We start from the raw sequence: 13972 nt of genomic DNA on the forward strand, positions 1-13972 counted from the left end.
TGGGTCTTTATTTGCACATAAGACGCACTTCGCTGGGTTTTTGCATGTTTTGGCTGTGTGCCCTTCCTCACCGCATTTAAAGCAGCCACCTCTTCGATCCTCTGTACTCGAACAGTTTTTCGCGATGTGGCCCAATTTAAACATTTGTAGCAACGTGTGATCTGAATTTTTTCACGAATACGGCGTATCATCCACCCGATCCGGACTTTTCGTTTTTCAATTAGAGCCCTGGCTGTGTCAGTGGGCAACAAGAGAGAAGCAGTTTGTGTACCACCATAGGCTTTTCTCAATGAGCGGATGTCTGAGTTCTTAAAATTCATGTCACTATGTAAGGGATTGAGGGCTTCCACTACTTCTTCCCCGGATGTGATCTCATCAATATCGTGAATTTCCACCAGCGTTTGCTCTGTTAGCGCTTTCACCTCAGGCTTTCCAGATAGTAGTTGGCCTACTGCAGTTTTTAGTTTTGTGGTATTTTAGTCCGATGTTTTTCCGAGTTGAAACAGCAGTTCCCCATTTGCTGTTTTCCGTATTTTACGAACTGATTCACTGAAGTCCTTGAGGCTGTCCTGACTTTTAACCATTTTTAAAATGTCTGCATATGAACAATCCCCTGAACTTTTAACAATTATGGCATCGGGGCAGGCCATCTTTCTTTTTGGGTTCAGCTTTTGCTTTTTCTCCACCTTGGTCCAACCATCTTTGTCTGCTGGGATATTTGGCCCGCCATCCTCAGGAAGACCACTCGGAATTTCATCGGCCTCATCCCGACCAGTAGGGTTTGTGCGTGACTGACCGGTTTCGTCAGCGCGAGAGGAAGAAAAACGCGACCGTTTCCCTATTGGTTGGGCCTGATTTTCGGTTATAAGACCGCCTTCTGTTGAAGCTCTGCTACGCTTCGTTTGGTTTTTGGCTACAATTGTTGGACCAGTTTGAGTGCTTTTCGACTCCATATTTCCCTTGCTAATTGTTTTTGCATCATTCTCAATGCTTTTGCATAGTTTAGCAGCGCTAGCTAACACATTCTTCATTTGACATGACGTTGCCCGTTCATCAACCTACTCAATTCCTCAATCTTTGCTCTCACCATACTAATAGTGTGTGTGTCTCTCAGTTTGTTTACGACCTCCATATCTCTTATCGCTACAGGTCGCTCACTCACTTGATTTGATTGAGCGCAAGCTTCACTCCCCATCTCACTCCCAACTGCTGACGGATCGACAACATTGTCATTTAGCTCACTATGCAGTTGGGTGGCAGCGGCATTGTCAGTAGATTGCTGCGCCGCTTGAAATGCAGGTGAATGGGTGCGATCAGGTGATCGCGGTATTTTTGGACACCTACGAAAAGGGTATGCAAACTTACCTGGGGAATTCATGCAGGAGGTGTGAAACCACGCTTTTTCACTTGGCAGTACTTTTTTCTGCGTTTTGACAACTTTGTATACACTTGCTGTTGACACTTCTTTATTGTCCCTCTGTTTGAGGGTACAACAAAAGTTTCGCGCACTTTTCACTCACTCTCTCTCTTTGCTTATAAAGTAACAGCCAGAGATTTTGTTTGGATTTTCACAAAAGAGACACGATAAAAAACCTCCACTTTCGGTGGGGAACCTTCGCTAGGCACCAAGTCACCAACGGTGGTGTATTCGCGCACTTTTTTGCACCTTTGGTATAATTCCACGGGCACTGTACAATAATTTTGATTATTAATTAGCGAGCTTTAAAAAACACGACACCCGAGATATGATGAAAGTATGAATTTTTATAAGATTATTTATCTTCTAATGTTTTTTCATACAAAAGCAATAGAATACATTTTTACAAGATTAATAGATAAAGGTTTTTCATATAAAATAAGTTTGAGAAAATAACTCCTTTTTTGTTATATTTCTTCAAAAAAATTTACTTTTCCAAATGTTTTCCTGAAAGGCGAGAGATTGATATACGCGCATGTTCTGAAATTCGAAACTTTGAACTCGACTCGATTTGCCAAATATTTTTTAATTATATCTGATGAAAACAGTGAATATTATAATTGAAACCCTTAAAAGAAGCAGCAGCGATATGAAATAAATCATTTTTATGCGAGACTTTTAAATTTTTGGGTTAAAAACCATGGAGAAAATTATCAAAATCGAGTCGATTTCGAATTTTCGAATTTTAGAACATACCTGTTGTACCTGTTTTTTAGAAAAGCCGATAGCAAGGGACAGATGAACCAACAGCCGTTATGAATGGACGGGCTTGCTTATATATCTGCGGAAATGTAGTGCGCATATATTCCCATTCCTCTAATGGGTTGCTTTTCAAAAAAGATACTGAAGCATAATAAGTTTTGCGCTTCCGATACAAGTACTTTTTTCGATACCTACTTGGATCGCAGTAAAAAGTATCGAGTAAAAAACTACTTGGTAACTTGAGAAAAGTATCGAGTTTGTACTTGGATTTACTTGTATTGACTTATCCCTATCCGCCGAGCAAGATGGTTCAGACCTCATTCTACACGTAGAGGTATCCATAAATACGTTTAAGAACCAAATAATCCTACGAAAGGGGGCGAGTTGCGAGTGTAGTGAAGAACCTCATATGGGCTACAACAGTTACTTTGCTACGATGCCCGTATTAAATTGCGAATGTCTGGTGCCTGCCCTAAAGAAAAATCTAAATCCAAGTGTAATAAACGGCATTAAAATACCATAAGATTCGATCCATGGGTTGCAAAGGGCTTATGTCAATAATTTCAGCAGATACAAAATTAGAATCACGTAGCGCATAGTGGAGAATGTTACGATTGCTGATAGGGTATTTAGCATAATTCAACACGAGCATAGACGTGCTCATCGTAATGCTCGCGAAAATAGGGAACAAATCCTTGAAAAATTTTATTTTCCGGCTATGTCTAAACATATTAGGGAATACATTAATCAATGTGAAACATATAAACTAAACAAATATGATAGGCGTCCTTCAAAGCCGTATATGCAGCCAACCCCTATCCCTAATTATCCGTGTGAGATTCTACAAATTGATATTTTCGAAATAGAGCGACAGAAATACTTAGCTGTATCGATAAATTCACAAAGCTTTTTCCGAGAAAGAACAAATCTTCTACTCATTTGAGAAAAAAATTAACAGTTGCACTGCACTACTTTACAGTACCACGAGCTTCAGTTATGGACAATGAGCGTGGACTTTTAACCCCACTCATATTAAACTACATTAGATCCTTAGGAATAGTATAAAACACCAAAGCAACGAGGCGAGGTCAATGGTCAGGTCAAGAGGTTACATTCTGCACTGATCGAAATATATCGTTGCCTTTGCGCTGAATATCCTAGACTAACACCCAAAGAACGTCTCGCGATATCTGTTGATAGATATAATAATACAATCCATTCGGTGATTAATAGAAAGACCGCCGACGTTTACCTTAACAGGACTGCTAGAATAAATTACCAGGAACTGGCAAACTTTAGGGAGCACACAAATGAGGACTTAAAGGCTCTTTTATTGCATGAGCAAGAAAGTAGGAATGCAAGAAATAATGAAACTCGCTTGCCCATTCGCAATTTCAATAGCGGTGATGAATTGTTCATCGCTAACAAACAAATCAAAAGCAAACAGAAACCACTTTATAAAAAAGAGGCTGTCGCAGAAAATAGGAATGCGACTATTGTCACACAAAGTGGAAAGTACCAGTCGCCGTGGTGATTATCTATTGCTTAACATTGTCTGAATCTTGGCAATATAATGAACTGTGTTAAGTGCTCCACTTTAAGTGAAGGTGAAGAGCACCTTTTTTGTGGCATCTGTAAAAACGAAACTCATATTAAATGTGCAAAACTAAGCTCTGGTGCATTAAACATTTTGAAAACTAATAAAAATTTGCTATTTCAATGTGATAATTGTGCATTGGGCCATTCTGCTACTTCGTAATATGAGCGTTGAGGAAGCCCAAAAGAATATAAATGCACTCAGTGAGTTCATTAGCTCATTAAAAGGTCTGTGTGCTAATATCATAGTTGACAGCAATAAAAAGTTAAACAACTCTAACTCGTTGACCAACCATATTCGTACGCGCTCCAAAGCTAAGGTCGATGACCGTAATAACCTGCATTTGCAAACCGTATCAAAAAAAACTCTTACTTCTACCACGCCTGGAGAGAGATCCAGCATCAACAATTCTAATACTGAATGTAGTGCTTTGGGTGTGCAGCCGAAAAAAGTTGTGGAGTCTCCCATTCTCCCATCCTCCGACGCTGCTGGTGATGGGCCTACTATTAGTGGTGGTGGCGAAGCACATGATGTTGAGATGCTCTCTTCTACATCTGCTCAGTCACTCATGTTCAGGGATGCCGTTTGGATCTAAATTGGATGGATACATTTTTAGACGAATTTTTGCGGGATACTTGTTTTTTCCGGTCAGTATAAATGTGGATACTTTTTTAAATAGGCCAAAATTTTATATTTCCTATAAAGTTTTTTTCGTTCAAAAATCGATTTTCATTAAAGATGGTAGAAAGCATTACGTTTTCTAAACGTATAAAGAATCGCTACTTAAGCGTGAAATTAAAGCATTTTATTTTTTGTGAACGAAGCAATGAACATATGAAGAGATCTCACCAAAATAGTATAAGCGCAATTGCTTTAATTAGCTTAAAAGGATGCTTTACGCAATATCTTAATATACATACCGTCGTTTAAAGTACAAAACCGCGTATCAACAAAATGCAAAACCGCGTATCAAGATAATGCATTTCTGGCTAGTATATTTCAGGACGAATGGATAAGGATTGAGCCAAGAGCTTGTGTGAGCAAATCCAATTTTCGGCAGCAAATGTCAGTTACGCGGTTTTGCAGAATGACGATACGCGGTTTTGTACTTTAAACGACGATATATATAAAGTAAATTATACTCTTTCTGTAGTAATCTCTTTCATATCACATATTTTCTATTGTTAATTTAAAAAGAAAGAAGATTTCAATGTAGTCTAAGAAACTAAATTTGATTTATTTAAGGAAACTTTTATGAATTTTACTGAAAATACTTTAAATACACTCTTAAAAATTTTGTTTATCTGCGCATATTGAGAGAAGTAACCAGTTTCCTCTTTTAATGTGTGCAAATTTGCATGCCGTGTAATAAAATTAATCATTGTCTGTTTACTTTTACATAACGAATTAGTCGGAAGAGCAAAATTACACATAATATGTTTAAAATAAAGTAATGTTTATTATTAGTAGGAAATGTATTTGTAGTTTGAAAATTTTTGCAATTTTAAAAATTCTATATATGTGTATTTGTCGACCGCTGTGGTGTAGTTGTAAGCAGTGCGCGCTTTCACTCCGCAACGCCTGGGTTCAAACCCTGGTCAAAGCAACATCGCAAAAAATATAGAAAAAGGTTTTTTCTTAACAGCGGTCGTCCCTCGGCAGGCAATGGCAACCCTCCGAGTGTATTTCTGCCATGAAAAACAGCTTCTCATAAAAACACAATCGCCGTTCGGAGTCGGCGTAAAACTGTAGGTCCCTCCGCTTTGTGTGACAACATCAAGGCGCACGCCACAAATCGGAGGAGAAGCTCGGCCAAACACTAACATATGTGTAAGCGCCAATCTATTATTATTATTATTATTATTATTATATATGTGTATTTATGTGTATATCTTAATGATCTCAAGTTCAAAATCAAATACTAAACAACCTATACGTAGATTTATACAGATTCTTGTTGAAAAATAGATACTTTTCAGTAGTAGTTTTACATGGCCTTTTTAGAGTGTACTTGCTATTTATTATATTTACTTTGCAAAATACTTATGCACAAAAAATGTACTTTATAAATTGAAATTACAAATATTTGATTTTATGTACATGTATTCCAAGTCCTTAGGATGGGTCAAATTATGTCTTTTTCATGAAAATGTTTGGTTTTCTTACAAATTATGAGATGTGTATGTAAAAAAAGAAAATTGGATACATTTGGATACATTTTTGTCTTGGTCAGGGATACATTTTCCTGAGACGGCGCGGCAACACTGCTCATGTTTTCATCTGGCTCTCATGCTCTGCCTAATACTGCTGATGAGTCAGCTACTACGCCTGGTGGTGTAGTTACGTTTATGACTCCCACTCTTATCTCTATTACACCAAACGCTTCAAACGCTAATACTGAAAACTCTGATTCACAGCCTTTTGGTATTGCTTCTGAGTGGAAAACTGTTACTAATAGAAAACAGAGAAAACCAAAACAACCTTTAGTTATTGGCTCTAACAACAGCAGTGAAGTCAGAAGTTGCTGCATTTTTGATCGTTTTCTCCTACCGTCACTGTTGCTGATATCTTGGCATATGTTGCTAAACATGCTGAGATTGATCCCAAATGGCTGGTGTGCTACATGTTGGTGAAAAAAGACGCAAATCTTGAAGATCTGAAGAAAGTAAATTTCAAACTAGGCGTATCTGACTGCTGTTTTAATAAGGTTGTTAATGATAATATCTGGCCGATGAACGTGAAGATTCGTCCGTTCCGTTTTTTTCTAAAGGTAGGTGCTGCCCAACAGGAACGGTAAGCGCCTCTGATATTGCTGAAGCTGACGCTAAGCCTCTAAAGATNCCTTTGATATTGCTGAAGCTGACACTAAGCCTCTAAAGATCTATTTTCAAAATGTATCTGGACTCAGAACCAAGTCAAAAGCAGTTTTTAATCTGAGCGCTCAACTTGATTATGACATTTTTGTACTAATTGAATCGTGGCTAAATGCTGAATTCTGCGAAAATGAATATTTCGACTCGAATCTTTTCACTGTTTACCGAAAGGATCGTGATGCAGTGAAAACTGGTTATTCTAGAGGAGGTGGTGTGCTAATCGCTGTTCAGCGTCGCTTTCGTTCATCCAAAATCTTAATTNGCTTTCGTTCATCCCTCACGCGCATGGCTAATATGGATTCACTTCTGGACCAACTATGCGTCCTTGTACATGGTAAATCCAAAATCTTAATTTGCGCGTCATATATCCGCCGAGTAGTGTTGACTCATTATATAAGGCGCATGTTGATAATATATCAGCAGTTGTCTCCAACCATCCGGACTGTAACATTTGTATTCTCGGCGATTTCAATCTGGGCAATATTGATTGGTCGTATATGGACAATAGCCATGCCTTAATCCCCAAAGATGTTAATAGCTTCTCTGAATCTTACTTGTTAGATAATTTTTTAAGTTTAGACCTAATTCAAATAAATAGTTTTAGAAATCAACTNTTGGCATATGTTGCTAAACATGCTGAGATTGATCCCAAATGGCTGGTGTGCTACATGTTGGTGAAAAAATACGCAAATCTTGAAGATCTGAAGAAAGTAAATTTCCAACTAGGCGTATCTGACTGCTGTTTTAATAAGGTTGTTAATGCTAATATCTGGCCGATGAACGTGAAGATTCGTCCGTTCCGTTTTTTTCTAAAGGGAGGTGCTGCCCAACAGGAACCATAAGCACCTTTGATATTGCTGAAGCTGACACTAAGCCTCTAAAGATCTATTTTCAAAATGTATCTGGACTCAGAACCAAGTCAAAAGCAGTTTTTAATCTGAGCGCTCAACTTGATTATGACATTTTTGTACTAATTGAATCGTGGCTAAATGGTGAATTCTGCGAAAATGAATATTTCGATTCGAATCTTTTCACTGTTTACCGAAAGGATCGTGATGCAATCAAAACTGGTTTTTCTAGAGAAGGTGGTGTGCTAATCGCTGTTCAGCTTTCGTTCATCCCTCACGCGCATGGCTAATATGGATTCACTTCTGGACCAACTATGCGTCCTTGTACATGGTAAATCCAAAATTTTAATTTGCGCGTCATATATCCCGCCGAGTAGTGTTGACTCATTATATAAGGCGCATGTTGATAATATATCAGCAGTTGTCTCCAACCATCCGGACTGTAACATTTGTATTCTCGGCGATTTCAATCTGGGCAATATTGATTGGTCGTATATGGACAACAGCCATGCCTTAATCCCCAAAGATGTTAATAGCTTCTCTGAATCTTACTTGGTAGATAATTTTTTAAGTTTAGACCTAATTCAAATAAATAGTTTTAGAAATCAACTCTTTGAATTTTACTGTAAATGAATGTCTTGATCCATTGTCTGGTTCTGGTATTCATCACGTACCTCTTGTTATTAAACTAGAATTTTATAATTTTAAAAGTCTTGGTGTTGAAAATCAAAGGCCTAGTTTTTGCTTTAAACGCTGCAACTTTAACATTGTTAACAATGAAATTCTTTCACTAGACTGGGATTCAATATTTGCTAATAATGATGTGGTCAAATGTTTTGATTTTTTTTAAGATGAAAGCTAATGATATTTTCTGTAAGCATATACCAGTTATACGTAAGAAATGCTATAAAATTCCTTGGTATACCAGAAAACTAAATAAGCTAAAGAATTTGAGGAATAAATTTTTTTTTAAATACAGATTGTCTAATACCCCTGCTAATAAAGGGAAGTACATGCAATATTCAAAAAAGTTTAAATCGTTGAATAATACCCTTCAACGCAATTATGTCCGTAATTTTGAGCACGATATCCAATCAAACCGTAAAGCATTCTGGCGTTATGTTAAATCGAAAAAGTCTATTTCAAGTCTTCCATCTGAAATGTTTTACAATGAGACTAATGCTTCCTGCACCCAAGAGGCGGCGGATCTCTTCGCGGACTTTTTCTGCTCTAATTTGAACCTATCTCGCAATCAGCTGGTGATTTTGAAGCAAAAGCTGATTCCTCTATCAATTTTGGTTCCCTCTCTTTGACTCTGGACGATGTGTTAGACGGCATCCTGCATATCAAAAATTCGCCGCAAATGGATGTAGACGGTTTCTCCTCTTTTCTTTTTAAGAATTTCTCTGCTTTTGCGTATCCGCTCTTATTAATTTTTAATAAATCTCTCGCTTGTGGTGAGTTTATAGACGATTGGAAAGTGACTTCCATTACCCCAATATACAAAAGTGGTAATAAGAATGATGTTGCCAATTACAGGCCTATCTCCAAACTCTCTACTGTTTCAAAATTATTTGAATATATTATCAAGGAGAAACTATATTTTGCAGTAAAGCGTTTAATTTCCTGCGAGCAGCACGGTTTTATGGCTGGCAGATCAACAGTTACTAATCTCGCTGTTTTTTCAGAATTTTGTATGTCCGCCTTTAACATTCGCCTTCAGGTCGATACTGCGTATACTGACTCTCGAAAGCATTCGACAAAGTCAGTCACTCAATTTTAGTTTCCAAGCCGCAAAACTTGGGGTTTCATTCCGTTTTTTTTTAAAGTGGGTAAATGTATTGTTGTTGTTGACAACACCTGTTCTCGTTCTTTTATTGCTTCGTCCGGTGTGCCCCAGGGTAGTATCTTAGGACCCTTGCTCTTTGTTCTTTTTATTAACGATATCTCTGAATGTTTCTCCTCATCTAAGTTTCTTTTATATGCTGACGACTTGATATTTTTTACCACTATCTCGAGTTATTCTGATGCAATCAAGCTTCAGTCTGATCTCAATAACGTGGCTGCATGGTGTAGCAAGAATCGTCTTCATTTAAATATTAATAAATGCTTTCACGTATCTTTCTCCAAATCGCGGTCATTAATATCTACCTCTTATTTTATTGGTAACGCACGCCGAACTACTCTTGGCGAAATTGCAGATCTTGGAGTTGTTTTTGACTCTAAATTTTTGTTTCACCGCCATTTAAATTACATTATTGCCAAGTCTTATTCTATACTAGCCTTCATTCGACGGTTTGGGTCTGACTTTACTGATCCCTATAACTTAAAATTACTATTCACTGCGCTCGTTCGGTCTAAGCTGGAATATGCAGTCTTTATATGGAGACCGTATCACGATTGCCATATCAAGAGGCTTGAACGCGTTCAAAAGAATTTTGTTCGTTTCGCTCTTAGGTCTTTGAAGTTCGAGTATCCGATGCCTTCTCATAGTGCTAGGTGCTTACTAATTAATTTAAAATCTCTGCATAGTAGAAGGATTATCCTTTCGCTCTCCTTTGTGTTTGACATCGTAAGTGGAGTGACTGACTCTCCTTTCCTTCTTGAGCGCATTTATTTTCATATTCCTCAAATAAGCCTTCGGAGTAGTGATCTGTTCTTTGTAGAACGGGTTAGAACTACTTATGCATCTCATGCTCCTATTTTGAGAGCTTTGAAAGAATTTAATTCCATTTCAAATTCTTTGGCTATCGATTTTTCTTCCTCCAAGCTTAGCTTTAAATCATTATCAAATGAATTATTAGCGTAACTCTTAGCTATACGAAACTCTGTAGTTAGTTCTAAGTACATAATCTGTAAGAAATACTGAATATTTCTAGATTATTTATTATTTGAATAAATTGAAATTGAATAAATTCCACAAATCAGACATAAAAAATATCTAAAGATATTAAAACAAAAATACCATTATTATATAAAGTGGAGAAACATCCACAAATGAGACATAAATAGATGTAAAATTATTTACAAGCAACATTGGTAAAGAAACAAAAAACTCATTCATAGATCCTTAAGTCCCAGGGGATGGGCGTCGCCAGGATCGAATTTAGGGGTCCGAAATATAAAAAAAAAATCAAAAAGTTTCATCTTTACACATTCATGTTTCTGGGGGGTTGTCGGGGGACGATATGTACTTGCTAATTTGTTCTACAAAAATTATTTAAAAAGCAGACGTCTCGGTGGCTCAAATTTTATTTAAAGAACTTCGTGAAAGACAACAATTAATCTTGTATTGCTAGACATCTGATAACCCAGGATAATTTTTAAGTTTTTAAAAGACATTGCGCTACTCTAAGCTTCGTGCAGTGGGCCATGAGAAATCCGTCATTTTTAAGGTATAGTCCAACCTTTCACAGTATCTGGTATTAGTCTTAATCTGAAACGCAATAATCACTGAAAATTGGCGCCGTTTATGGTGAAAAGGATTTAATATCACACTTTCAAACTAAAGCTTTCTTAACCGTAGAAGCCGTAGAGGCTTATGTACTTAAAAGATAACCTGTGAGCTAAAATATACTTAGTCCTGCCTTATTTTAAAAAAACTATAACCACATTTATTTAACTATAACCACATTTATTTAAAACAACAAAATAAAAAGCAAATTTTGTGTTAAATTTAAAAAAATACCCATTCCGTATACGCCTCGCAGACGTAGATTATACTTTAGGGTTAACCCTTTCAGTACAAAAATTCAACCACAGGTTCTAAAAAATTTTAAATATGTATACCGGCTAAGTTTGGGTCGTTCATTTTAAAAATCATATACAAAAATGTGTAAAGCTTTGAGGTTTGCGATCATTCAGTGTCCTTTTTAATGGTCAGTGATATCCTAGGTGTTTAAAAAAGAAAGGGATCTCAGCTATTTTTATTTTTTGGCTTCGTGAAATATATTTCAAAACTATGTGTTTAGGCCTGCATTTTAGGGTTAAGTTTAGCATACAAACCTCACCGAGAGGTGTCGCTCGCTGACAGGACTCGTTACGTTATCTCCCTTTTGGCACGAGTCCTGTTAGTCAATCCCGTTGCCAGATTCCACCTTCTGTGGAATCTATAAATGCGGCAAGTCACTATAGTCTCCTGCTCTTTTCTGATTCGACAGCCAGCGATACCTCAGGTGAGTCAATTTGATCCTGTATATTTATCATACTAAGCAATAAACGTGAATTGTGTACATTATACAAAAACCCAATTTGTTAATACCATTGGAGATTAGAGCATTCGTGAGAGTAAGTAAAAGATTGTGTTAAAGAACCGGCTCCCCCATTGATCCCCGTTGCCGGAATCACGAGGATTTTTGGCCCCCATATTGCCCCGCTCGAACACTATGAATAACCTAACAACTTTTCCGAATCTCATTTCCACGCAAATATGGTTAATATTATATTATATTATAGATTATATTACTCCCTATCGACTTTTCTGTCGCTTTTTACTTTTTTGACAAACACGGTTAACTGCAACTGCAGCTTGCACTTTAGTTTGATATGCTACAGATCGGCCTAACTAAGTCGTATGACTGAGCAATTATATATAGATACTGAAGGCCTGAACTAAAAAACATAGCGACATGTAACACAGCATGCAAGTGCCAGTTTATATCAAGTCGCTTATACTACATGTTTGAAAGTGATATATGAAGACATTGCCGAATAAATTCAAATCAAATCATGCATCAAATTTATGCATGCGACATATTCAGCATTATTATGTACATTGTATATACGGGAAGAGATTTTCCGAATTTTGCAAGCTCCTACTATAGTAAAATTTATTAAACAATTATCTAAATAAAAATCTATATACCAACGGTGGGCAAACGTGGCTCTTAAATGCGGATCTTTGCTTAGCAAAGTGCGGCTCTTTTTTCTTTCTCCTTGCTTAGAACATTTTTGCTCTTTTTACCCGGGGCGTGAACCGGTTTTGAACCGAACCGGTTTTGAACTGGAAAACCTCTTTTTTCTATAAACTAACTGAACCATTAACCGAACCGAAATTTTCCACAAATGTTTGATTCGAACCGAAAACCGAACCATCTTTCATAAAGGGTTAAAGGTTCGTTTCAACCAATTTTCAATAGATAAATTTACCCCCTTTTTTCTTTTTCTTTTACTTAAACTTGCGCGTTATTTTGATTTTTTTTTTTTAATTTCCGAACCGTTAAACCGAACCGAAACCCCCGTTAAAAGACCAAAAAACCACTTTGACGAACCAATCCAAAAGTGCAAAAATGGTTCGAACCGCTGAACCGAACCGACCAAATTTTCCGAACCGTTAAACCGAACCGAACCCCCCCCGTTAAAAGACCAAAAAACCACTTTGACGAACCAATCCANATTTTTTTTTTTAATTTCCGAACCGTTAAACCGAACCGAAACCCCCGTTAAAAGACCAAAAAACCACTTTGACGAACCAATCCAAAAGTGCAAAAATGGTTCGAACCGCTGAACCGAACCGACCAAATTTTCCGAACCGTTAAACCGAACCGAACCCCCCCCGTTAAAAGACCAAAAAACCACTTTGACGAACCAATCCACAAGTGCAAAAACGGTTCGAACCGCTGAACCGAACCGACCAAATTTTTCCATTCCCACGACAGCCGGTTCTACGTACCGGAATGACTCGGGTTTTACCGTCCATAGGGCTACGTTCACTACGTATTCTCCTACTCAGGGCTGGCATCGAGTCAAACCTAGGGCCAAAAACCTACACCTGCTGTGTATGCCGAAGACGATTACACCACAACTCCACCTCAGGCAAGTGTAATGCCTGCGAGGGGTGGAGTCACCTCAGAGTCTGCTCGGGACTACGGACACATAGACAGTGGACCACGTCGTACGTGGCCCCCTGTTGCTCAAACAGAGCAGCCTCCACGGCTAACCACAGTCCGCCCGAGCAGCCTCACACACTCACACAGCAGCCTCACACAGTCACCACAACACAACAACATAATAACACCACAGACCGTACCACAGCCACTACAGACCACATAACACACACAACCGCACCACCACCCACACGCCGCCGCCAACAACTCCTGGTTCCCCCTACAATCTGCACGGTATATCAGACCAGGATATTCCGTAATGTGACATCAGTCAAGTGCAACACCTGCCTTGGCTGGTGCCACTTTAGGGCATGCTCAGGTCTGCGTACCACGCAAGATTGGACTGGAAACTTCGAGGTCCCGTGTTTCGCTGCTCGGTCGCAGACTCCATTTGGACGCCCCCCGCCACCACCACAGGGGGGCAATCACCACAGCAGCACACACAGCCAACGGCGGCAAGAACATACACTTCACTTACACCCCACATCACGACACGTCTCCCGAACCACATGAAGCTCCTTCAATTTAACTGCAACGGGCTACAGAGCAAGATTGAGGAGATAACCGTCTTCATGTGTCGGCATGGTATA

Source organism: Rhagoletis zephyria, unplaced genomic scaffold, assembly GCF_001687245.7.
Source record: "Rhagoletis zephyria isolate East Lansing unplaced genomic scaffold, Rhagoletis_zephyria_1.1 Rzeph_scaffold_00774, whole genome shotgun sequence".
NCBI lineage: Eukaryota > Metazoa > Arthropoda > Insecta > Diptera > Tephritidae > Rhagoletis > Rhagoletis zephyria.